The sequence below is a fragment of the Callithrix jacchus genome, chromosome 7, assembly GCF_049354715.1.
Source record: "Callithrix jacchus isolate 240 chromosome 7, calJac240_pri, whole genome shotgun sequence".
Lineage (NCBI taxonomy): Eukaryota > Metazoa > Chordata > Mammalia > Primates > Cebidae > Callithrix > Callithrix jacchus.
Window position 1 is genome coordinate 142172012 of NC_133508.1, and position 24639 is coordinate 142196650.

Sequence of the window (24639 nt, forward strand, 5' to 3'; positions counted from 1 at the left end):
TTAACTGCATGCTCTTCAAAATAATAAAATAACAATCTCAGAGTGAGTGCCCAAATAACTGAGTGTTCTTGAATCATATGAGTAAGATTACATTCTTTGTTCTTTTACCCTCTGCTGAAATTGGTGTAATGCTTGTAAAAAGATACTCACTTGACAGTTCTAAACATGTAAGCCCTCCATTAACCCAGAAAGCAGGCATAGAATACAAAGGAGATTCCAAACGCCTCACATGAGCTGTGTGCGTGCTAAACACTCCTCCTATCAGACCACTTGTAAAGTGAGAGGCTCATAGAGTTCACAGGCCAGTCAGCTCTTTCTCTGTTGCTGGCATATTCAGAGATGAAGCTAATTAACCACAGATTTGTAAAATTATTTCAGCTCAGAGAGAATCTCCAGAGATATGTTCCTCAGTTTAATGGTGAATTTGCTTCCATTGTGATATTAGCTAAGGAATGTTAATTCATTTCAGTCAAGTTAATAAAATAAATTATTCAACCATCCTATACTCTTATTTACCTTAAATGACATGTGTTTCTTTCTATGATCTACAATTTTGTTACTTTTACTATGTATGACCTAAATATATAGGGTGGGAGAAAGATGCACTCTAACCTGAAAATTGCTGATTAAGTAGCTGACATTATAAAACTTACATCTTAAAAGCTTCGCACTCAACATCTATGAGCTAATGTTGAGACTTGAAAAGTGAATGAAATATTTGAAGTTATATCAAATAATGATATTATGCATTTTTATAAACTTGGTGTATTGACTATAGTTAATGTAAAAAAATTACACAATTTAGAAAATCTAAACACCAAATCCATTATGCTCTAGTAATTTCCAGGTATAAGAAATGTTCCCAGATACCAAAAGGTATCTTTGAAATCTTTTTTATATTCTTACATTGGCACAAATTGCTAAGAATTTTATTAAACTGGGAAATGTAACTCAATAGATTAAATTTAAAAAGACTCCATACTATACAATCCCCACTTTTCCGTTGATACATGTCAGTTTTCCAAAGTTGATGACCCCGAAAATTTAAAACTCAGAAGAAAAACTCCATTAATTTACAATGTGTAATGATGTTGAGGAAAGTTTTACAAAATTTTAAAATCAAAAGAATCAACCCATATTGAAAGTATGGCATGTACTTTTAATGCCATACCAAGGAATTACTTAAGAATTGCTACCTGTGTTTGAATTTATTATTCAGTTAGAATTCAAACATTTGTAAGTTTCATCTTCAATTGTGGATTTATGTCTGGTGGAAAAAATAATTCTAAAGGTTATGTTTTTATTGCCATGTAGCAAATTAACTTTGCAGTCTGCAAATTTAACATTGCAGTCTAATTTTAACATTTTTTCTTTAAAATATGTACAAATAGATTCTTAATATAATTTTGTTCTACCTTTAAAATATTAATTGCTTAAAAATTAATGAATTAAATTAAGATCCTTGGCATGGGTTTATTTATTTAAGAATCATATATTAAACTACTTGAAAATTATATTTTGATTATAAAACTTTCATGTCAAGAAGACCTGAGTTTCTAAACTTATCAAGTCACCTTCCTTGTTGCTTGATCCTAGGCAAACTATGGCATTCCTAAATCTTACTTTCCCTATCACAACAAAGAAAATAATAAAATATAATTTTATTCTAATCTACAATAGCATATTCCTCTGAAGTACACATGGACATTCTCCAGGATAGAGCTCATTTTAGGCCACTAAACAAGTTTCAATAAATGTTAAAGGATTAAAATAGTACAGTGATTCTTTACTGATCACAATGGAATGAAACTGAAAATCAGCAGAAGTAAAGTGGAAAATCTACAAATATGTGGAAATTAAACAACACACTTTTTTTTCAGTGACACTTCCTTACTTTAATATTTGTTGTCTTTTTCTGCTTTTGAAATGTGGTCTCAATTACAAAATATCAAACTACACTCAGAAAAGGGTGTAGAAAAAGCCAGCCATAGGAACGGCATGGAGAAGCCCACAGCTAAGCCCTGACAGCAGCAGCAGGTGGCAAAAGGTGGGGGTGACTGAAGTGGTGGTTACAAATGTTCACAGAAAGCTAAAAGTATCTATGAGGTTATGCCCTAATGTTAGCACATGTTAGAATAGTTACTACCTTGCTGTGTGGCCTCAGTGTGTTTGGGTTCAGATTCTACACAGCAATACAATTTCTTCCAGTTAAGTGTTCTTGGCTTGCACTGATCACAGTGTGATTGGAAGGTACTGAACCAGTCTTGTTGGTTTCTCAAAATGCTGATGTAGACTTGATAAATATTTCGAGGGACTTCAGGTCTCTACTCTTTAGTGACAGCACATATTTGGGGTTTCTAGGGTGAATATATAGCTCAGCCAAAATCCAAATGCCATTAGTGAGCTTCAGGTATTGGTACAGCATGTCCTGCCCTCCCCCATTTTGCTTGGCGATAGTATAAACGTTGTTTTGCAACTTGCTGGAAGCAGTGTCAGCATTTAAATGGCATTCTTTAATCTGAAACTGAAGTTCATTTTCACTGGGAATATCCTTCACTGTGGAAGGAAGACCTGACACTCCATTTTGCCATCTTCTATGCAAGGCACATTGAGTGGGATGAGGAGGTTGAAGTGGAAAACATCAATATTGTTTTTCACAGCCATCTGTTGGTTATTCAGAGATTCCATCTTCATGCCTGTGCAAGGTGTCAAGATGCAGGGAGACATCAATGCTCTGGATTGGCATTAGTGGTGTATGGATGGACAGAGGAGTGTTGGGGATGACACCAAAGTTATTCTTGTTAAACTAGATTGCAAAATCTGTCATATGCTGCAGAGTTTTATTGGTGAACTTCATTTCCATAAGGATGTGCCCTTGGTAGTGAGTCAATGTTCCTGAAATCTCTAAGTCTTTATCCTTTACTTCAGGTAGCCAGATAGCCTTAGGAGCCACATACCCACCAGGGGCAATGCCTATCCCTGTGGAAAATTCAAACAGATCATCCTGTCCACTGCTGACCACATAGGTGTAGGTGAAGAAGCAAAGGTTGCAGGCACTAATAATGGGATGTAGGATTGTCCTTCCAGACTATCTAGTTCTCCTCCAGAAAGATCCATTGCTCCCATCAGCATGAAGAACACCTGTGGCACATTGACCTGGGGACTGAGTTCAAGGTTGAAAAGATTCCCCCAGAAGATTACCTTGAGAGGGGATAACTGGAGGCTGTTCCAGATTAGCTGCAGTGTTGGGCCCAACAGGGCTCTCACCTGGATCAGTGCTCAGGTGATATTGGCAAGTGTTTATGATCAATTCTATGACTTTCTTCCACTGAAACTTAGGGAGGTTTATAACACACAGAGGCCAAAGAACCAATGTGGCAGATGAGCTCATCCAGTAGAGTTAGCTTAATAAGGTCGGTCTCCTCAGAGATCAGTGGCGTCTCAGACAAGACTTCTTTAGCTTTGACAGGGTCGGTAGAGAGAAGACACCAATAAATACAGCCCCAGTCTCGAAGTTCAGGATTATTAGAATTCTGTACAACACATTCTTAAACAACAAGTTGATCAAAAATAGAAATCATAAGGGAAATTATAAAATATCTTCAAGCAGACGAAACTTATACCATAACATACCAAAGCTTACAGGATGCAACAAACACAGTGTTATAAGAAAAAATTATAGCTGTAAATTCTATATGAAAAAGGAAGAAAGATCTCACATCAATAAACCTAACATTATACTTTAGCCAACTAGAAATAGAAAAGCAAACTAAACACAAAACTAGCTCAAAAAAGGAAATAATAAAAATTAGAGCAGAGATAGCAAAATAGATAATAGAAAATAAAACAATAGAAATAATGCAAGAGTTGGTTCTTTGGAAAGTTCAACAAAATTGATTAACTTTTAGCTAGATGGATTAAGAAAAAGAGAAGATTCAAAAAATTAACACCAGAAATGAGAGAGAGGACATTACTACTATTTCTAGAGAAATGAAAAGATTACAAGAGTGTAATCTTTTTGGATAAATTGCACTCCAATAAGTTTAATAGCCTAGATGAAATAGACATGTTCCTAGAAAAACAAAACCTACCAAGACTGAATCATGAAACATTAGAATATCTGAATAGACCTATAACTAACAAGGAAATTTAATCAGTGATCAAAAACCTCCCAGCCAAGTAAAGCCCAGGGCCAGATAGCTTCACGGATATATTTTCTCAAACATTTAAATAATTGACACCCATTCTCCTCCCACTCTTCTGAAAATTTGAAGAAGAGAGAGCACTTTCAAGCTCATTCTGAGTAAAGCGTTAAATTGATACCAAAGCCTGATCAAGAAAAATTAATCTATAGCCCAATATCATGATGAACAAATTACTTACCAAAAAACTATTAGCAAATTGAATTCAATAGCTCATTTAAAATATTATACACCATGACCAAGTGGGATTTATTCCTGGAAAGCAAGCATGGTTTAATAGATAAAATCAATCAATGTAATACATTAACAGAGTGAAGGAGAAACTAAACCACAAATTCATCTCAATTGATGCAAAAGAAAAAATGACAGGAGGATAATCCAACACTATTTCATGATCAATCAACCAACTATGAATAGAAGGAAATTACTTCAACATAAAGACCATGTATGAAAAACCCTTCTAATCTCATACCCAATGGGGAAAGACCAAAAGCATTACCATTAAGATTAAAAACAAGACAAGAACGCTCACTTTTTGTCATTTCTATTCAACATAATACCAGAAGTCCTAGCCATGACAATTAGACAAGAAAAAGAAAAATGCTTGTTATTTCCTGTTTCTTTCATTATAGCCACGCCAATGAGTGAGAAATAATATCTTATTGTGATTTGAATTTGCATTTCTCTAATTATTAGTGATGCATATATAACAAGCATTGATGAAGATATGGAGATACTGGAACCCTTGTGCTTTGTTGTTAGAAGTGCAAAATGGTGCGCCAGGCGCAGTCGCTCACGCCTGTAATCCCAGCACTTTGGGAGGCCAAGGTGGGTGGATCGCGAGGTCAAAAGATAGAGACCATCCTGGTCAACATGGTGAAACCCCGTCTCTACTAAAAATGCAAAAAATTAGCTGGGCATGGTGGCACGTGCCTGTAATCCCAGCTACTCAGGAGGCTGAGGCAGGAGAATTGCCTGAACCCAGGAGGCGGAGGTTACAGTGAGCTGAGATCGCGCCATTGCACTCCAGCCTGGGTAACAAGAGCGAAACTCTGTCTCAAAAAAAGGTAAAAACAATAATTACAAAAAAAAAAAAAGAAGTGCAAAATGGTACAGTCACTGTAGGCAACAGTATAACACGTCCTCAAAAAATTAAACATAGAATCATCCTGTGATCCACCAATTCCATGTTGGTTATATACCTTCAAAAACTGAAAGCAGGGACATAAAGTGATAGCTACACAACTATTTTTCATAGTAGCATTATTTGCATTAGACAAAATATGATTGTATACATACAATGAAACATTATACTCCCTTAAAAAGAAATGAAATTCTGGCCCATGCTAAAGCATAAATGGATCTTAAGAACATTATGCTGAGTGAAATAAGCTATTGATAAAATGACAACTACAATGATTACACTTAAACATCTAGAGAAGTCACATTATTTGAGATAGAAAGCAAAATGCTTATTTCTTGGGGTTTCTGGGAGGGGGAAATAAGAAGTTATTATTTAACAGATACAGAGTTTCATTTTCGCAAGACAAAAATTCTGTGGATGCATGGTGGTGATGGTAGCACAACAATGTAAACATATTTAATGCCACTAACTGTATGCTTAAAAAGGACTAAGATGGTAAGTTTTATGTTATGTATGTTTTATAATTTAAAAATAAATATTAAAGAAAATAAAATTATAAAAGGTAGATAGAATAAATATATCTGTGTTTCTCCTACAATATCATCTTTAATCTAGCATTTGAGGAGTAAAGTGCTATTGAGAAATTTAAAAACTGAACATATGGCTCCTGAAAGACTCCCACACAAGCAAATTTACAAATTTTCCCTCATGACTCCTTCAGTTACTACATCTTCCTGAAGTACTCCTTTTTGTTTCGTGGGAGTTTAATTTTTTTCTATACGCATGAATATATGTTCTCCAGTCTACCTTCACCCTAGCATTTCCTAGCATAGAAATTTAGAAACATAACATCCATCCTATTCTTGTGCTGAAGATCCAATATTTGCAATAAGCCACCCTGTAAATAAGATCTGTGTCCTGAAAATCTCTGCAGACCCAATTTTCTGAACTTCTTTCTCCATTGCATCAAATGGCAAAAGCATTTTCTATGTCTTTGTGAACTGAGTTATTTCCTCCCAAAATTCAAAATTTGAAATCATAACCTCAAATAGGAATATAATAAATAAATAGTATAATAAATAGGTGTAATAAATAGTATAGAATAAAATAGTGTGAGTAATATTTGAAGATATGGCCTATAAAGAGGTGATAAAGGTTAAATGAGGTAATAAATTGTGGCTCAATCCAGTAGGTCTGGTGCTCTTCTAAGAAGAGACACCACAGCAGTCTCTTTCCCAGCACACAAACAAGAGGTCATGTGAGCACACAATGATATCATGGCCATCTGCAAGCCGGAAGAAAACCCTCACTAGAAACTAAATGCTGCTGAACTGTGAACAGTAAGAAAATAAATTTCTGTTGTTTCAGATGTCCAGTCGATTGCCTTTTGTTATGGCACCCTAAGCAGACCAGGACATTCTTGCCTGATGTTCTTCTTTTTCTCATGTGCATCACAAATGAAAATCAGACTCAAAAGATTTCTACATTGGAATGATGTTTCATGGAGTTCTCTAAGCCCAAGTGCAAGAGCTGTAGGGAAAAACAGAGATCCTCAATCATGCTTTTTTTTTTTTTTTTTTGAGGCGGAGTCTCCTCTCGCCCAGGTTGGAGTGGTGCAACGGGTGATCTCTGGTCAGTGCAACCTCCACCTCCCAGGTTCAAGCGATTTTCATGCATCAGCCTCCCAAGTAGCTGTGATTACAGATGTGTGCCACCACACCCGGCTGATTTTTGAATTTTTAGTAGAGACTGAGTTTCACTATGTTGGCCAGGTTGGTCTCCCAACTGCCAACTTCAGGTGATCCACGTGTCTCAGCCTCCCCAAATACTAGGATTATAGGTATGAGCCACTGCACCTGGCCTCTATTGTGCATTTTTGCCTAAACCTTCTGGGCTAGATTTCTGCATTTTCCCAGAGTTTATCTTGAGGCACTATCAAAACCTCTTTTAAAATTGATTACATACTTTCTTGAGGCCATAATACTTTCCCCTAGTAATAGTTTTTACTTATGCATTATAGCCTATAATATCTGCATTCCATGATATGCTAACAAAAATTCTTAGAATTTTTATAAGATGATCTAGACACACCAAGCAGTTTAGGCAGAGGCTTGAAAACACACATGTGTGAACACACATGCACACACACACCTTTGAGTTCATGATGACTGCATTCAATTTTTATCTCTCCACATTAGTTTAGGAAATCTTCCCATGTAGTTAGTTCCCCATGACTAACATGGTGAAATCCTATCTCTACTAAAAATACAAAAATTAGCTGCACATGGTGGTGTGTGCCTGTAATCCCAGCAACTCAGGAGGCTGAGATAGGAGAATTGCTTGAACCCGAAAGGTGGAGGTTGCAGTGAGCCGAGATTGTACCACTGCACTCCACCTGAGCTTGTGATCCACCCACCTCAGCAGCCCAAAGTGCTGGGATTACAGGTATGAGCCACTGCACCTGGCCCACTAATGAAGTTTTCTAATATTCACAGGAGCTATCTAGTGAAGACAGATGGTGGCAGGTCAGACTATAGATATCTGGTAGTCAATAAATTACCAAGGGCTGATCTTCTCTATTAGATTGTTCCATTTTGCTTTTTAAATTTACTGTAAATAATGTAGAGCAGGAAAATAAGAGGATTTGGTTGAAGCAGTGTGGTTATGGCCTTTTAAAATATTGTAAATGAAAAACAATATCCAAGTTAGTTATTAGACAAATTATTCCTCCAAGTTTGCCAGAAAAGGTAGTTACTTGCTCTTAAAACTGAGATCCTAACACAGGCTACCAAAGAGTCGAAAGCCTGCACTCTAAAGCCATATTCTGCCTATTTGGAAAAGAGAATTCCTGGCCTATAAAGGACTCTATGCCTTTTAAGTTGCTACTTACAATCTATTCAGGCAGTACCAGTTACAGTGGGATCCTTGCTCAGTATCATTTCTCCTTTTTGTGTGAGTCTGTCTGTTGAGTCCAAATTCCTTGAGTGTAAAGCCGTCACCTTTGGGCCTTCTAGGCAAGACTGTTGTTAGAGGTGGATGTGCCCATAATCCTTCCTATTCAGGTACCTACTCCTGCCACGCTTGATTCTTAAAGGATTTATGGAAAAGGAACACTCCAAGCAAATATACACTCTATTCTTGTAAGAGCTCCTTCCAAAAATTCTTAAGTGGCTACCAGTTCTTATTAAGGGGACTGGAAATGAAATAAACTCAGTAATGTCTGGCCTCTCATAGCCTGGAAGTTAGGCTGCCCTAAGCAACCGACCCCATAGGCAGGACGTTTTTACGATGATTTCTCACTCTTACCCGCAAAGGGCCTTAGTAACCACCTCTAGCTTACACTAACTATTCCAATTCTGTGAACATAAGAGTAATGGATTTTTCATAATGAAAGAATATTGACCACTTGTATTCAGTCTCTGAAAGTTTCGTTCTCTGACATTGTTCCCAAGAAGAGGTTTAGACCACAGTGCCATATGGAGAACGCATTGAAAACACTGGTCTAAGGACTTTTCTTAAGCCTATGAACCCAGGCTTCTAGACCTGGGTTATTCTAATGTTCTCCATGTTGCATTTGTTTCTTAGTGAGAATCAGAGAGAGAAGCCTGCAATAAACGCCACTCACACTAGAAGCTAATTTACAAAGCATTTTTGATGATATATTGTTGTTGTAATAAATATTAGTCATTTGTGCTTATTTTATTTTCATTTTACCCAGCACAAAATTTTGTTCCTAACATAGAGTAGGCTCTAAGTAAAACTGTGTGCAGTGAATAAACAAATTCCCAGCAAGTATAAAGTAACTGCTAATTTACAGCTAATAAACTGTTAAATAACTTAGCCTATATGCACTTCTACTAGAATTATCTTTCAAAAATATTTATTCAGTGCTTCTAGTAAAGTAAAATTAAACAGTGAATGAATGAATAATAACATAGAAATAGTATTTAACAACATATTTAAATATGTTAAAAGATATAATTTTTAAATCCCTACCTTTACTGGGTTTATAGTTTGATGATAGAGATAAGCATTATGCAAATTAAGTAAATATAAATATTAATTAGTGGAAAGAAATATTATGAAGAAAAATAAAGTAGAATGAGGGGATAGAGAATGTGTTTGTGCTATTCTTCATGGGATAGAGCAGGTACAAAGGCACAAACACTTACAGGAAGGAGCCACAGGCATAGTGGGAAAAGACAAGGCAAGTGGTCTTAAAACTATAGTAAACAAGTATGATATATACATATGTCTTACTCAAGAAACTTCATTTAATATAGCTGTGACCTCTTAGAGTAGATGTTAGTTAAATACATTTTAAGGTAATTTTTAAAAGTCAGTACAAACTTGCTCATTGCTGGTAAATATTCACTATACATCATACATATGCAGTAAAGAGTATCAAAACTTAAAATCTTTACCATCTTTTAGCATGGTTGCTCCACTTACTGAGCATATTATTATAATGTATAGCTTAAGCAAGTGTTGGGAATCAGAAAACATGAGCTGAAATCCAAGTTCTGTCTCTTCTCATAATTCAGTGCATGTATCTCAATTTGGATTCAGTTTCCCTGCCTGTAAAGCAAGGAAAATGATCTCTAACTCAAAGATGTTTTATATTCATTAATTCACCCACTTACTCATTTGTTCAGTCATTTGATACATAGTTATTAATTATTTACAGTATGGCTACCATCATCTGGCCATGTGAATACAGGGTTGCTATCCTAGACTTTGTGAAGAGATCATCAGGAAATTATAAAACAAAGAAATTTGTCATGTGGTCAGATGGTAATAAGTATTAAAAAGAAAACAGAACAAGATAAGAGAAAGTACTTGGGACATTCTATTATTCACAATAAGGTTTTAGGGTAAATTTATCTTACAGGATGAGAGAAATTTAAAGATAATAAAAGATCCATGCTTGTGGAATCATCTAGGGGTAAATAGTCCTATGATTGACCATGCAAAGACAGGTGTGGCTAAAGTGGAATGTGTGAGGGGGGCAAGTGATAGAGCAAGGGCGTACAGACAAACTGGAGGCATGATTTGGAGACATGTAAACCATAATGAGCATTTTAAATGCAATTCTGAGTGGGGTCAGAAACCATTAGAAAGTTATATGACATAATAAGATGTGGGAGAAGAATAAACCATGTAGTGGCAAGGTTAGAAGAAGGGGATTAGCTGGAGGTTTTCCTCGAATCCAGATTACAGTGATCTCAACAATCTGGGGTCAGAGAAGGTGATAAGAAGTGGTCAGTTTATGGGTACATTTCAAAAGTCGAATGACGGCTGGGTGTGGTAGTTTGTGCCTGTGAACTCAGCACTTTGGGAGCCAAGGTGGGAGGACTGCTTGAGACAAGGAGTTCAAAATCAGCCTAGGCAACGTAGTTAGACTCTGTCTCTATATAAATTTAGAAAAACTATAACCAGGTATCGTAGAGTGCTCCCATAGTCCTAGTTACTCAAGAGGCTGAGGTGGGAGAATCACTTGAGTCCAGGAGGTCAAGGCTGCAGTGAGTCATGGTTGTGTCACTGCACTTTGACCTGGGTGACGGGGCAAGATCCAGTTTCAAAAATATATGTATATATAGTAGGATGTGTTGATGAATTGGATGTAGTTTGTGAGAGAAAAGGCGAATAAAGAATGACTCCAAGGCATATGGTCTGCTATAGCCTGAATTAACTGCATTCCAAATGTATGCTAATCCCAGGAACCTGTGAATGTTAAATTATACAGCAAAAGGGATTTAGCAGTTGAGATTAAGTTAAAGATCTTGAGATGGGGAGATTATTTTAGATTTTCAGGGCAGTCTCAATGTAACCAGAAAAAATATATATTTTAAGGAATACTCAATAAAGACAATCTCTAGACACTGGAAAAGGTAAGAGAATAAATTATACCATTGAGCCATTAGTAAAAACCAGCCCTGACAACATCTTGATTTTACCCTAATAAAACTTGCTTGAGACTTTTGATTTCCAGAACTGCAAGAGAATAAATGTGTGTTGCTTTCAGCTATAAAAATTGTCCTAACTTGATACAACAGCAATAGGAAACAAATGCATAGTGTAAGTAACTGAAAGGAGAGAAGGAGGAAGACAAAAAGAGGCAGGTTTAGGACTGTATATGAAAATCAAGTAATCTGGATTTGAATGTGATATTTGAGATAACTTTTAAATATCAAGGTGGAAAAGTCAAATAGATTGGTGGATACATAAATCTATAATACAGAAGAATGCTCCCAGCTAGATAAATAACTTTAGAAGTAATCAACACATATGTTTGGTATTTAATCCATGAGTCTCAGAAGAATAGTCTAGGCTATAAGTATAGTTGGGGAAAAGAAAGAAAAATACTGAAAAAGAGAAGTTCTTCAAAGGTTAAAGACAGAAAACTCAAGGTAATTCAGAAAAGTAGTCACCAAACAAGTAAGGAGAAAACTAGAGACTAGTGTCTTGAAGGCCAGATAGAGAAAGTATTTCAAGAAAAAGTGAGTATTGGCTGTGTCAAATGCTGCTGATAGAATATAGCAGACTGAAAATACGCCATTAAATTTAGCAACATGTGTTCACTGATAATTTCGTTGAGAGTAAAAACTGTGTAACTTTAATAAGACCTGCTTTGGTAGAAAGAGGGAGCAAAGTCAAATTAGTTCTGGAAAAATTAAGTGAAGAGAAAAAGGAGACCCTAGTCAGAGTATAGCATCCTTGAGTTGTAAGAAGGAATGCAATACAAGAAGGAATGGACATTAGGTAAGAATTTGAGCAGTCCATATATTGTTGTGAAGATTAATGAGCTAAAACAAAATGTCGACATATCTGCATAAAATAGTTACTCAATGAAATGTATTATTATTAACATAAAAATTCTTTCTACAATCTGATAAATTATGTTAGCGGGATGTCTACTTTGCAATCAAAGAAATTAACGTCTAGTTAAATTAACTGCATTTCCCAGGGTATTGCTCTACCTCACTTTCCAGAATACCTTACAGTATGAGCAAAGTCACCTAATGAAAAGAAAATTTGGTTATGAAAGACAGAGAACTGGATTTGAACAACTTCTCTGTTGTAAAATATTTATCAATGTTGTGATTTTGAAAACAACTTCAGTCCGTCATGTTCATAATAGAATTAATGACACCTTCCCTACACAAGGTCGCTGATAGGATAAAATAAAATTTGCATGTTAAAAATTTTTATAAACTGGCTGACATTTTGAAAAGGGTATTGCAAAACTGGGACAAATATTTTCTCAGTTGGAGAAATAATCTTAGAGCAAATAAATCTGAAATTTGACTTTCACTGAAAACTGATGATGGCAGACAGATGAAGACAGTGACTAAAACATAGGAGAAGCAATGAAGAAATTATTTGACACACTAAAAAAAATTATGTTTGAGCACTAAACATAAAAGTCAAAAGCAAAAAAGAAAGGCACAAAATGCCAAACCTAGGTCTTCAATTTGAATGTTTGAGAAACTCAGAAATGGTGGGGTAGTGGGGAGATGCAGAGGTTGTGATCAAGGTGTCACCCTGAAAGTTTAGTTAGTGATAGACTGAAAGTGAATGGAGGCCAGTGGTTCATACATTAGACTAACAGGTGAAAGAAACCAGGGCCCACGTGAGATGGAAATAAATTCAAAGACGATTGGGTAAATTACAGACATTTAGTCAACTGTCAATCAAGGTGACAATTCCTTAAATTCTCACCAGAAAACAATATTACTTTTACCTTCTTAATTAGACTCCTTCCTTTAGTGATCTCACTTCCTATAGAGCTTTCCTCCAAGCAAAAACAAGAAGAGTGTGGATTTAATCTACCACTTCTGCTCATTTGACTTCTACTTAATACTTTTTTAAAAAAACAATTGTTATAAAAAAAAATTGGAGTTAATTAATTAATTGATTACAAATGAAGTAAGTATATACAGAATCACACATACACACACAAAATGCTGGGACCCAGGTTAGTAATTTAAATAATTCTCAATATACAGGGGGAAAAAAAGATATACCCACTTTTTTTCTTCCAAAACATTAACAATGTGCAAAAGAAGGCAATGCCATTGTTGTAAAGCTCTAAATTAAACTATCTGCTAATGGCACCCACCACAAGGCAATTGTGAAGGTCAAATAATAAGATCTATGTACAACATTAACATAGTACTTGTTCAATAACATGCATCCAATAAAAGAAGAATATGGCTATTATTATCAAGATATATTGTTTTCTTAAAACACATTTCTCTTTACTACAAAAATCATAATTACTTTGTGCCTAGACATGTTTCATTAATATGAAAATAAAATTTGATGCCTCAGTATATCATCGATATTTTTTGGAGTCTATTGTTTTTATTTTTCTCATTAATACAAAGGAAAGCCTCATATATATCCATCTTTGGTGTTGGGTCTTTAACAGCTGTAATACTTATATTGTGCAGATAGTATATTTCATAAGACTGGGAGTATCATATGGATTGCATAAAATGAATATACTTCATTAATAGATTTTGTTTTAAATTATGGAATTCTAAGATACTAAAATAAATTATTATTTAAAAGAGCTTTAACTGTTCTGATGGCTTATGTTAAGTTTTTCTTTTGGGAATTATATTCACCTGTCTGTAGTAACCGTACTGTAAGAGGTTTGTTAGTTTTAGAATTTTTAAAAATTCATTAACTATCTCAAATGTGTTTTCTGGTGTATTGTCAGTAAATAAAGTATTTTCTCCTGACAACGGTCATGAGAGGAGGATCTATTCTTCTCAATATAAAAAAGTATAAAACAGGTAAACATTTTTAAAACAAATTTCAGGACCACTTAAGAAGTGTTTACTCAGAAAAAAAAAAAAAGCTGGTACTACATTAGATTAAAAAATGAGTCTGTAGCATTCTTGCCTGTAGGTATTTTCATCTTATCAGTTTTGTTGGCAAAGTCCCACAGCTTTACCTGATGCTGGTGGAGGACTCAACTCAGGGTGGTTAGAAGAGCAAGTAGAAATACAATGGGAAGATTTAGATGCAAGAGGGTCAGAGAAGAACTGAGATAATAAATTTTTCCAATACAGTTGGCTAGCAGCTAAACTAAAAATGTGTGAGAAACTCCAGAGGGTTCAGTGAAAATTGAAAGCCTGGGGAGAATATGAACTTGCTGAACCTTTGTATATGATCCTCAACTCACATATAGCTGGGATGGTAGGGGTGGAGAACTTACAGAACTAGCTTGAGGTTCCAGAGCACATCCTCTGCTAGAATTACTAAGTAATGTTCGAACTAGGCAGACATAGGGGAGATCCCAAGGGAATCAGACTTCAAAAAACAAAATGAAGCAAACAGAGCAGATACATGAGAGACTGTGATATAGCTTGTGTCTGTGTCCCCACCCAAATCTCATGTCAAATTGTAATCCCCAATGTTAGAGGTTGGGCCTGGTGGAATGTGATTGAATTACAGGGGAGGATTTTCTTTTCAGTGCAGTTCTCATGACAGCAAGTGAGCTATGGTGAGATCTGTAGTGCCTCCTACCTCACCTTCTTCCCCATGCTCAGGCAGGTAAGATGTGCCAGCTTCCCCTTCACCTTTCACTATAACTGAAAGTTTCCTGAACCTTCTCCAGCCATGGTTTCTGTACAGCCTATAGAACTGTGAGCCAATTAAACTATTTTCTTTGTAAGTTATCCAGTCTCTTGTAGTTGTTTATAGCAGTGTGAGTTCGGCCTATAAAGGCTGCATACAACGGTATGCCCAGAACACTTATTAAAACCTTACCCTCACAGGCTTGTGATCTTCCTTTGGGTTCCCACCAGTTAGGTGTTCTGCCAGCCTGTGCCTGAAAGCTTGTCCAGTGATGTGGGGCCCAACCCATCTCTCTCCATCACAGCCAGCACCCAAACGCTGGGCTGACCAAACGCCATCAAGCTCTACAGGGACTCATACAGGCTGCCCAGTGGGCCATCTAGGGGCTGGGGAATTGGGAGACTAGTTACCCTGTTTCTACTCTGCTGGCACCTGACCACTTTCTCTCCCTAGGGCCTGAAGTGAGGGCAACCTAATAAGCCGCCACCATCACAACCAACACACACTCACAGGGTTCCAAAGGTGGATGCACCTCCTCCTCTACATAAAGCAGCAGTGCTACCACATGGGAGAACAGGCAAACCATAATGCTGTCTGTATCAGGCTGAATTATGAATTTCTGTCCCAAAACCACTCCTACAGAGAGTTATGAAATAGGCATTTTCCAAGGCTCTCAATCACATTGTGGTGTGGAGACAGACTATAGTATGCATCTCAACTAGGAGTCACAAGCTCTGGAACAGGGTTCTGATAGAGTAACACTCCACATTCCTGACTACCTAGGATAAAAAGCCAGTGCAGCCACCTCACTGCCCAGCAGAGATTTCAGTGCTTTTCACCAGCAGCTCTTCCCAGCCACCCTCATTAGGTCTGGTACCCTGTATCATCATAGGAGTATTCATGGGCAAGCCAGGGATTTTAGCTCTGTCCAGCTGTGTTCCCTAACCCTTTTGAAAGAGAAAACTCAGAACACCTAGCACTCCACTGTCCAACACATTACCTGTAGCAACAGAGAGCACCTCACAGTGAACAACGATAAGGTACATACCAACTGCGTGCACCACAGCTGGCTCTTATCTGCAGGTGTCATTTATGGACATAAAGGTAGGACTGCACGGCACAATGTAAAATCTGCCATCAGGAGTGTTAGGCTATGAAAACAAAGCAAAAAGGACTAGTCAAAATATAATCACACACCCAAGGTAGGAGAAAAAAAGGAAATTTTTTACAAATACAATGATATACAAGAGAAAGAAAAAATTCTTTCATACACACAAAAATCAGAAATGACAACCTCTCCAGATGAAAAGGAACCAGTGCAAGAATTCTGGCACTGTGAAAAATCTGAATGTTGTGATACCAACAAAGGATAACGTAAACTCTGCAGCAAAAGTTCCTAATCAAAATGAAAACTCAGAAATGACAGATAAAGACTTTGAAGTATGGATAGCAATAAAGCTAGTGAGATCCAAGACAAAATTTAAAGTACATAAAAAAACTTCTAAAGCAATCTAGGAAATGAAGGAAATGATAAACGTCTTAAAAAGAAATCAATCAGAACTTCTGGAATTGAAAAACTCAAGAAATTTCAAAGCACAATTGAAAGCTTTATCAATAGGTTACATCAAACAGAAGAAAAAAATTTATAGCTTGAAGGATGATTTTTTTTTCAACTAACAGAGCCAGGAAAAACAAAAGAGAAAAAAATTTTTTAAAATTAGCAACATATTTGAGAAATATGAGATTAAATACAGTGACTAAACCTATGAATTATTGGCATTTCTGAGAGAGAAGGGAAAAAGTAAAAAAAAAATTATGGAAAACATATTGTAGGAAATTATTATTTTTTTAAATCTCTAATTTTGTTAGAAAGGTAGATACCTAGATACAACAAATCCAAACAAAACCTTTAAGATATTATACAAAATGTATGTCATCAAGGCATATCATCAGCAGACTGTATAAGATCAATGCTGAAGAAAAAAAATTCAAAGCAGTTAGAAAAAAAGGCCAGATCACTTACAATCGGAACCCAATCAGGCTAACAGCAGACTTCTCAGCAGAAACCTTATAGGCCAGAAGAGATTGAGAACCTATTTTTAGCATTCTGAAAGAAAAGAAATTTCAATAAAGAATTTCATATTCTGCCAACTAAGCTTCATAAGTAAGGGAGAAATAAAATCTTTTTTTAGCCAAACGATCACTAAGGAAATTTATAATTACTAAGGAAATTCATTTTCACTACAGAAGCCTCACAAGAGATCCTTAATGCAGTTCTAAGAATGAAAACAAAAGAATCGTTCGTACTTGTTATCACAAAAATACACTTAGGTACATGGCCCATAGACCCTGTAAAGCAACTGCACAACATAAACTGCTAAGAAACAGCCTAATAACTTCACAATAGGATCTAAACCTCACATATCAATATTAACTTTGAATGTAAGTAATATAAATGCCCAACTTAATGGCACAGAGTGGCAAGTTAAAATTTTTAAAGACTCATTTATCTGCTGTCTTCAAGAGACCTATCTCACATGTAATGTCATTCACAGGCTCAAAGTAAAGAGTTGGAGAAAGAGCTATCACCCAAACAAAAAAACAAGAGTCACTATTCTTATAGCAGATAAAGCAAATTTTAAGGCCTCAATAGTCAAAAAGGACAAAGGACATTACACAGTAATAAAGTGTTCAATTCAGCAACAAGACTTAACTACTCTAAACATACACACACTCAACATTAGTGTACCCAGATTCATAAAACAAACACTTTTAGACCTATGAGAAGACTTAGACCACCACACAATAATAGTGAGGAACTTCAACACTCAACTGGCAGTGTTAGATCATTCAGGCAGAAAACTAGCAATGAAAGTCTGGACTTATATTCTACACTTGAAAAATTGGACCTATAGACATCTACAGAACACTCCACCCATTAACCACAGAATATACATTCTCCTAATCTTCACACAGAACACTCTAAGACCACATACTCAGTCATAAAGTAAGTCACAATAAATTTAAAACAATAAATTATATCAACCAAACTCTCAAAACACTATTAAGGAAAAAAAACAATACCAAAAATATCTCTCAAAACCACACAATAATATAGAAATTAAGCAAACTTTGAAATGACTTTGGATAAACAAAAAATTAAGGCAGAAATGAAAAAAAAATTTCAAATGAAAACAGGGACACAATCATCAACATTTTTGCAATGCAGTAAAAGCTGCCTTAAGAGGAAAGTATATAGTGCTAAACACCTACATTAGAAAGTTAGAAATATCTCAAATTGACAATCTAACATCACACCTAAAGGAATTAGGAAAACAACAAACTAACCCCAAAGCTGCAGAAGACAATAAATACTAACATCAGAGCAGAACTGAATGAAATTGAGACCCAAAAATCCATACAAAAAGATCAATGCAAACAAAAGTTGTTTCTTTGAAATAATATACAAGACTGATAGACCACTAGCTAGATTAACAGAGAAAAAAAAAGAGAGAGAATATCCAACTAAGCACAAACAGAGAAGACAAAGGTAGTATTACAATGAATCCCACAGAAATACAAACGATCTCCAGATGCTATTAGGAACAACTCTCTATCTGCCAATTAGAAAATATAGAGGATTAAATTCATGAAAACACGACCTCTCAATGTTGAATCAGGAAGACATTGAAACTCTGAACATACCAATATTGAATTTCAAAATTTAATTGCCAATTTAAAACAAAAGAACTACCAGCTAAAAAATCCCCAGAGTAGATAGATTCACAGTCAAATTCTACCAGATGTACAAAGAAGAGCTGGTACCAATTCTACTAAAATTATTCCCCCCTAAAAAAATTGAGAAAGAACTCCTCCCTATCACCATAATAAAAAAATCTGGCAAAGCCACAACCATTAAAGGAAACTACAGGCCAACATCCTTGATGAACATAGGCACAAAAATCTTTAACAAACTTCTAGCACACCAAATCCAACAGCACATCAAAATGTTAATTCACCATGATCAAGTAGGCTTTATTCTTGGAATGAAAGTTTGTTTCAACATATGCAAGTCAATAAATGTGATTCACCATATAAATAAAATTAAAAACAGAAAGCATATAATCATCTCAATACATACAGAAAAGGGTTTTGATAAAATCCAATATCTCTTCATGATAAAATTCCTTCACCACACTAGGCACTGAAGGAACATAACAAACCATAAGAGCCATCTGTGACAAACACATAGCCAACATCATACTGAATGGGCAAAAGCTGAAGGCATTTCCCTTAAGAACAGGTTCAAGACAAGGTTGTCCCACACACAGTACTGGAAGTCCTAGCCAGGGCAATCAGGCAGGAGAAAGACTAAAAAATTCTAAAAACTCAGATAAATTCTCCTAGAACAGATAAATAACTTCAGAGAAATTTTAGGACACAAAATCGATGTATAAAAATCAGTAGCACTTCCATACACCAATAATATTTAAGCTGAGAGCCAAATCAAAATGTAATCCCAATTATAATTCCCACAACCTAAAATTAAAAGAAATATAGCTAACCCAAAAAAGTGAAAGATCTCTACAATGAGAATTAAAAGACACTGCCAACAAAAGTCAAATATGACACAAACAAATGGAAAATTTTCTATGCTCATGGATAGAAAAAAATCAATATTATTATAATGGTCATACTGCCCAAAGCAATCTATAGATTCAGTGTTATTCCTATCAAACTACCAAAGTCATCTTTCACAGAAGTAGAATAAACTGCTCTTAAGTTCACATGGGCAAAAAAGAGCCTGCATAGTCAAATTACTCCTAAGCAAAAAGAGCAAAGCCAAATGTATCACATTATCAGACTCCAAACTATATTCTAAGGCTATAGTAACCCAAACAGCATGACACTGGCACAAAAACAGGCAGACAGACAAAGAGAACATAGAAATAAAGCCTTACACCTACAACCATCTATATTTGACAAAGTCAACAAAAATAAACAACAGGGAAAGGACACACTATTCAATGGTGCTGGGATAACTGGATAGACATACCCAGAAGATTGAAATTGAACTCCTACTTTTCACCATATACAAACATCAACTCAATATAGATTAAATATTTAAATATGATACCTAAAACCATAAAAATCCTAGAAGAAAACTTAGAAAATGCCCTTCTTGACATTGGCCTTAGCCCAAAAGTTTATGACTAAGTCCTCAAAAGTAATTGCAACAAAAACAAAAACAAAAATTTGCAAGTGGAATCTATTAAACTAAAGAGATTCTGCACAATAAAAGAAATTATCAAGAGTATACAGACAACCTATAGAATGAGAGAAAATATGCTGAAACTATGCACAAGATAAAGTTCTTATTCCAGAATTTATAAGGAATTGAAATAATTTAACAATCAATTTCTAAGAACTTAAAACAGAGCTACCATTCAACCCATCCATCTATTACTGGATTTATACTTAAAAGAAAATTAATTATTCTACGAAAAAGACACATGCACTAGTACATTTATGCCAACACTAGTCACAACAGCAAGGACATGGAATCAATCTAGGTATCCATCAACAGTAGATTGAATAAAGAAAATATGGTTCATATACACTATGGAATACTATGCAGCCATAAAAAAGAATGTTCTCCACAACAACATGTATACCACTGGAGGGCATTATCCTAAACAAATTAATGTGGGAACAAAAATCCAAATGCCACATGTTCTCACTTATAGGTTGGTGCTAAACATTGAGTACACATGGACATAAAGACAGTACTCAATGGGGATTACTAGAAGAGGGAGTAGGAGAGGGGTGAAAGAGTTATAAATCTGGGTGCTATGCCCACTATCAGGCGACAGGATAATTTGTGTCCCAACCCATAACAAACCTGCACATGTACTCCCTGATTCTAAAATTAAATTTGAAAGTGTAATAAATTATAACATTCATTGTTGGATTTATAACATATACAGATACAACAGTTATGTCAATAATAGCATAAAGGAGTGAAATTTGGTGCAATATTTCTATTTTTTTTTTTCCAAAAGCAAGTTAGTACACAGTGTATGATAAGTCAAAGATGCATATTTTAGTTTGTAAACCAAACACGTTAATCAATGCAAGGAAATTGATATTAATATTGCAAAGAAACTGATTGTGGTAATAGTTATGACATTTGTCAAAACTCACTTCTTAAAGGTAGACTTTATTGTATAAAAATTACATCAGTGAAGCTGATTTGAAAAACGAGCTTTCCCAGATTTTTTCTACAAAAAAAGAGGTCTTATTTGAATATAAACAATCTTAGGAACAACTCAAAATTGGCTAAAACTGAGAAGATGCAGGAAGCTATGATAGTTAAACAAACACAGAATAGAAAAGACAGTGTTTTCCCTCTACTAAGCTGTGTACCAATAAACAGCATATTGAAACGAGAACATTTTGTAAAATAATGTAATATGAGAATTTCAAATAAAATATAACTTTAATTTTAATCAAATATCAGAATGTCATAGAACTTCCCTTTCTTATTAAAAGTACAATTTGTGTGAAATATGATGGCAAAAGATTGTCAAAAGGCATCAAGGAGAGTGACAATGTCAATGCTTCGACCTCTGCGATAACGCTAAAGATTCTAATCTGAAAGTACAGCTTTCACATATCAATCTGAATTTAACAATAGGACCAACTAAATAATTTAGTAAATGCAATGCCTTTTAAATCAACATTTTCCAAAAGCGGTACCCCTGGTTTTGTTAAGGGAAATCCCCAAAAGGTAAAAATATCAGGCTCTTGCCAAGATTGCATCTTCCCTCGGTTCAGTAGATATACATAGCACAGGTTTTTTTCAGAGGTATTTTATTGTTTTTCTACTTTTCATCAGGGTTCTGTTGCCATGGCAATAAAGTAGGCTATCTTGTTGGATTTCACCTTTGCTGTCTTGCTTCATATGGTTCTCTCTGCTCAGAGCAAACATGGTGGGTGCTGCACACATACAAATGTCTGATTTCATATTTCCTTCTTGAGAGTGCTTGGCAGCTAGTCTCCTGAGACAGCTGAAGCAGCACTTCACAAAGTGGCATTCATCCTTCTTTCTAATGGCCACCATCATATGTCTCACTTATTTTGTGATCTCTCTTTTAAGAAGGACACAGCTCCTCTTGAAAGATTTCTTTTTCCCATTGAAAACAGAGGTCTTTTAACATTTCAATTAACTTGGTTGTCAGATCAACTCTAAATACATTCCCTGTTTAATGGTACCCATTGTTAAGGTGTGAAATGAAAAAGAAAACTCAAAAGAGCATATAGCCTCACCAAAAATACAGACTAATAGATTTATTTAGTGAACACTTTGACTTTTAATCTCTTCTCATTTACCTATAGCAATTACCAATTCTTTCAACTATCTCAATGTAAATCATGATTCCCTTCAAAGGCTGTTTATGTCTTTGAATGGGGCAAAGCAGCATGCATTAAATATTTGTTGAAGAGGTACATAAACACGTAAGTAAAGGACACACATGCACATATACACACACATCCCAAATATTGTGAATTAAAGCCAGAAAGAAACTACAAGAGGGATTAAACTTTGTGCCTATTAAATATAGGGAGTCCTTCCACAAACACCATGCTTTCCCCTTCTGCTCAAAACAAACATTTCCCCCCCAATACCTACTTATTTCTGATTACCTAAGTTTAATGTTACCATATTTATTTGCATCTGATAGCCATGTTCTTCAACAATATTTATTCATCAGGTTTTTTGGCTTCTAATTATTTTTAAAGGAACTTTTTAGTCCTACTACCTATAGATTAAAATATAATTTTTATACATCATTCATAAGACAGATTTCTATGAATTTAAGCAAAGTTCACAAAAAGAAAATGGTAATATTTTTAAGATTTCATAATTCTGAATTTTGTTTAATTTTGTGGTTGTAGTCAGTATTGTCTAGATCATTCTTACCACATTATTATTCTTATTAATCTCACACTTTAACGTTTTCCTGTCCTTAAAATTGATGACTTATTTAAGAAGTCCTTTTTTGCATCCAGGTGCATGGAATGTTCATTCATGTTTTCTAAACGGTCAGTAATTTGTATTATTGTGCTGTCATTAGCTCTTGTTAGCAGTGCTAGTTTTTTTCTGCCTGTCAGGATTTCCCTATCCTTTTTTGTCTAGTTCCTTTGCAGAGTCACTGACTTTTTTTTTTTTTTTTTTTTTTTTTTGAGACGGTGTTTTGCTCTTGTTACCCAGGCTGGAGTGCAATGGCGCCATCTCGGCTCACCGCAACCTCCGCCTCCTGGGTTCAGGCAATTCTCCTGCCTCAGCCTCCCGAGTAGCTGGGATTACAGGCATGCGCCATCGTGTCCAGCTAATTTTCTGTATTTTTAGTAGAGACGGGGTTTCACCATGTTGACCAGGATGGTCTCAATCTCTTGACCTCGTGATCCACCCACCTCGGCCTCCCAAAGGGCTGGGATTACAGGCGTGAGCCACGGCGCCCGGCCCAGAGTCACTGACTTTGTTTCTGAAGCATTCGTCCTTTATAGTGCTCCTTTGCAACTCCAGGAACAGCCCTATGTCCCAGCTTGGCTGGAGATACCACCCCTTCTCCCCAGTGATTACCTCAGGAATCACTACATTACCCCTACAGACACAGGGGGTTCTTAGTAGGAGAAATCTCTGCATAGACAATGCAGATGTAAAGTAGTTAGCAGCCATCTTGCTCACAGTATGAAGTTCTCTACGAAATCATGCCACATAGAGACAGGCTGAGCCAAGAGGGAGATAAAGACATGGAGGTGACTACATGTATATCTAAAACCAGTGTTTTACATAACTGTTTCAGTTATATGTCCTAATAGTGACCACTTTTCTTAAGCTCAGGTACTACATCACTTCAGAGAGGACTTCAATGCCCACAATAACTAAACTTTTAGTTTTTGCTGCATACTTTTATAACAAGCATAACACTCTGATCTGAATTCTCTAATTTGCTTATTTTATTTTCATAGTCTCTTTCCCCCACTACAACATAAGCTCCACTTTTGAGAATCTTTGCTCACAATTTTTACTATTGTAGCCCCAGAGCCTAGCAACATGCCTGGCTTTCAGTAAACAGTTGTTGAATAGATAAATGAATGAATAAAGCTTGTTCGCGGGGAGTTTCTGTAACTAGAAGCTAAAAGAACCTTACTAATGCATGCTTGGTTTTTCTAGGTTGTAGCAATACCATAAAATTCTAGGAACTGTTAATTCTATTTTGTTAACTTTTTGCACTACCTTTTCTTCACATTATTATGGCTTTTGTCTAATTTGATTCCCTCAAATGTGTTTTCAAAATAGTCTTCCAGCAGCATTTTCTGTACCTTCACTTAACCCTTTGTTTTGGTATTCATACTGTCACCAGAGTGATATTTACAGGAAAAAAATGATTATGTTAACTCTGTGTGCTCTAATTTTCAGCAGAAACCTTCCAATTTCCAGGTGCTTCAAACAAAACCATATCTCTCCTGGCTTCCACGTTCCATGAGCAGGCATTAAGAGGGATCCAAGAGCACTATGTACTTCAAATTAAACCTCTTCTGCAAACTCCACATGTCCAGTAGCGAGAGTGAGAAGCATGGAACCCTATGTTTCTGGCAAGACTCACCCCTCCCTTTCCCTATATTACATCTCAC

At 35.8% G+C, this 24639-nt stretch overlaps 1 pseudogene; it reads right to left on the reverse strand.

The window, feature by feature from the left end:
- Window positions 1-2120: 2120 nt before the first annotated feature.
- LOC100387991 (AP-2 complex subunit beta-like) overlaps window positions 2121-24639 on the reverse strand; it is a 44020-nt pseudogene continuing 21501 nt past the window's right edge.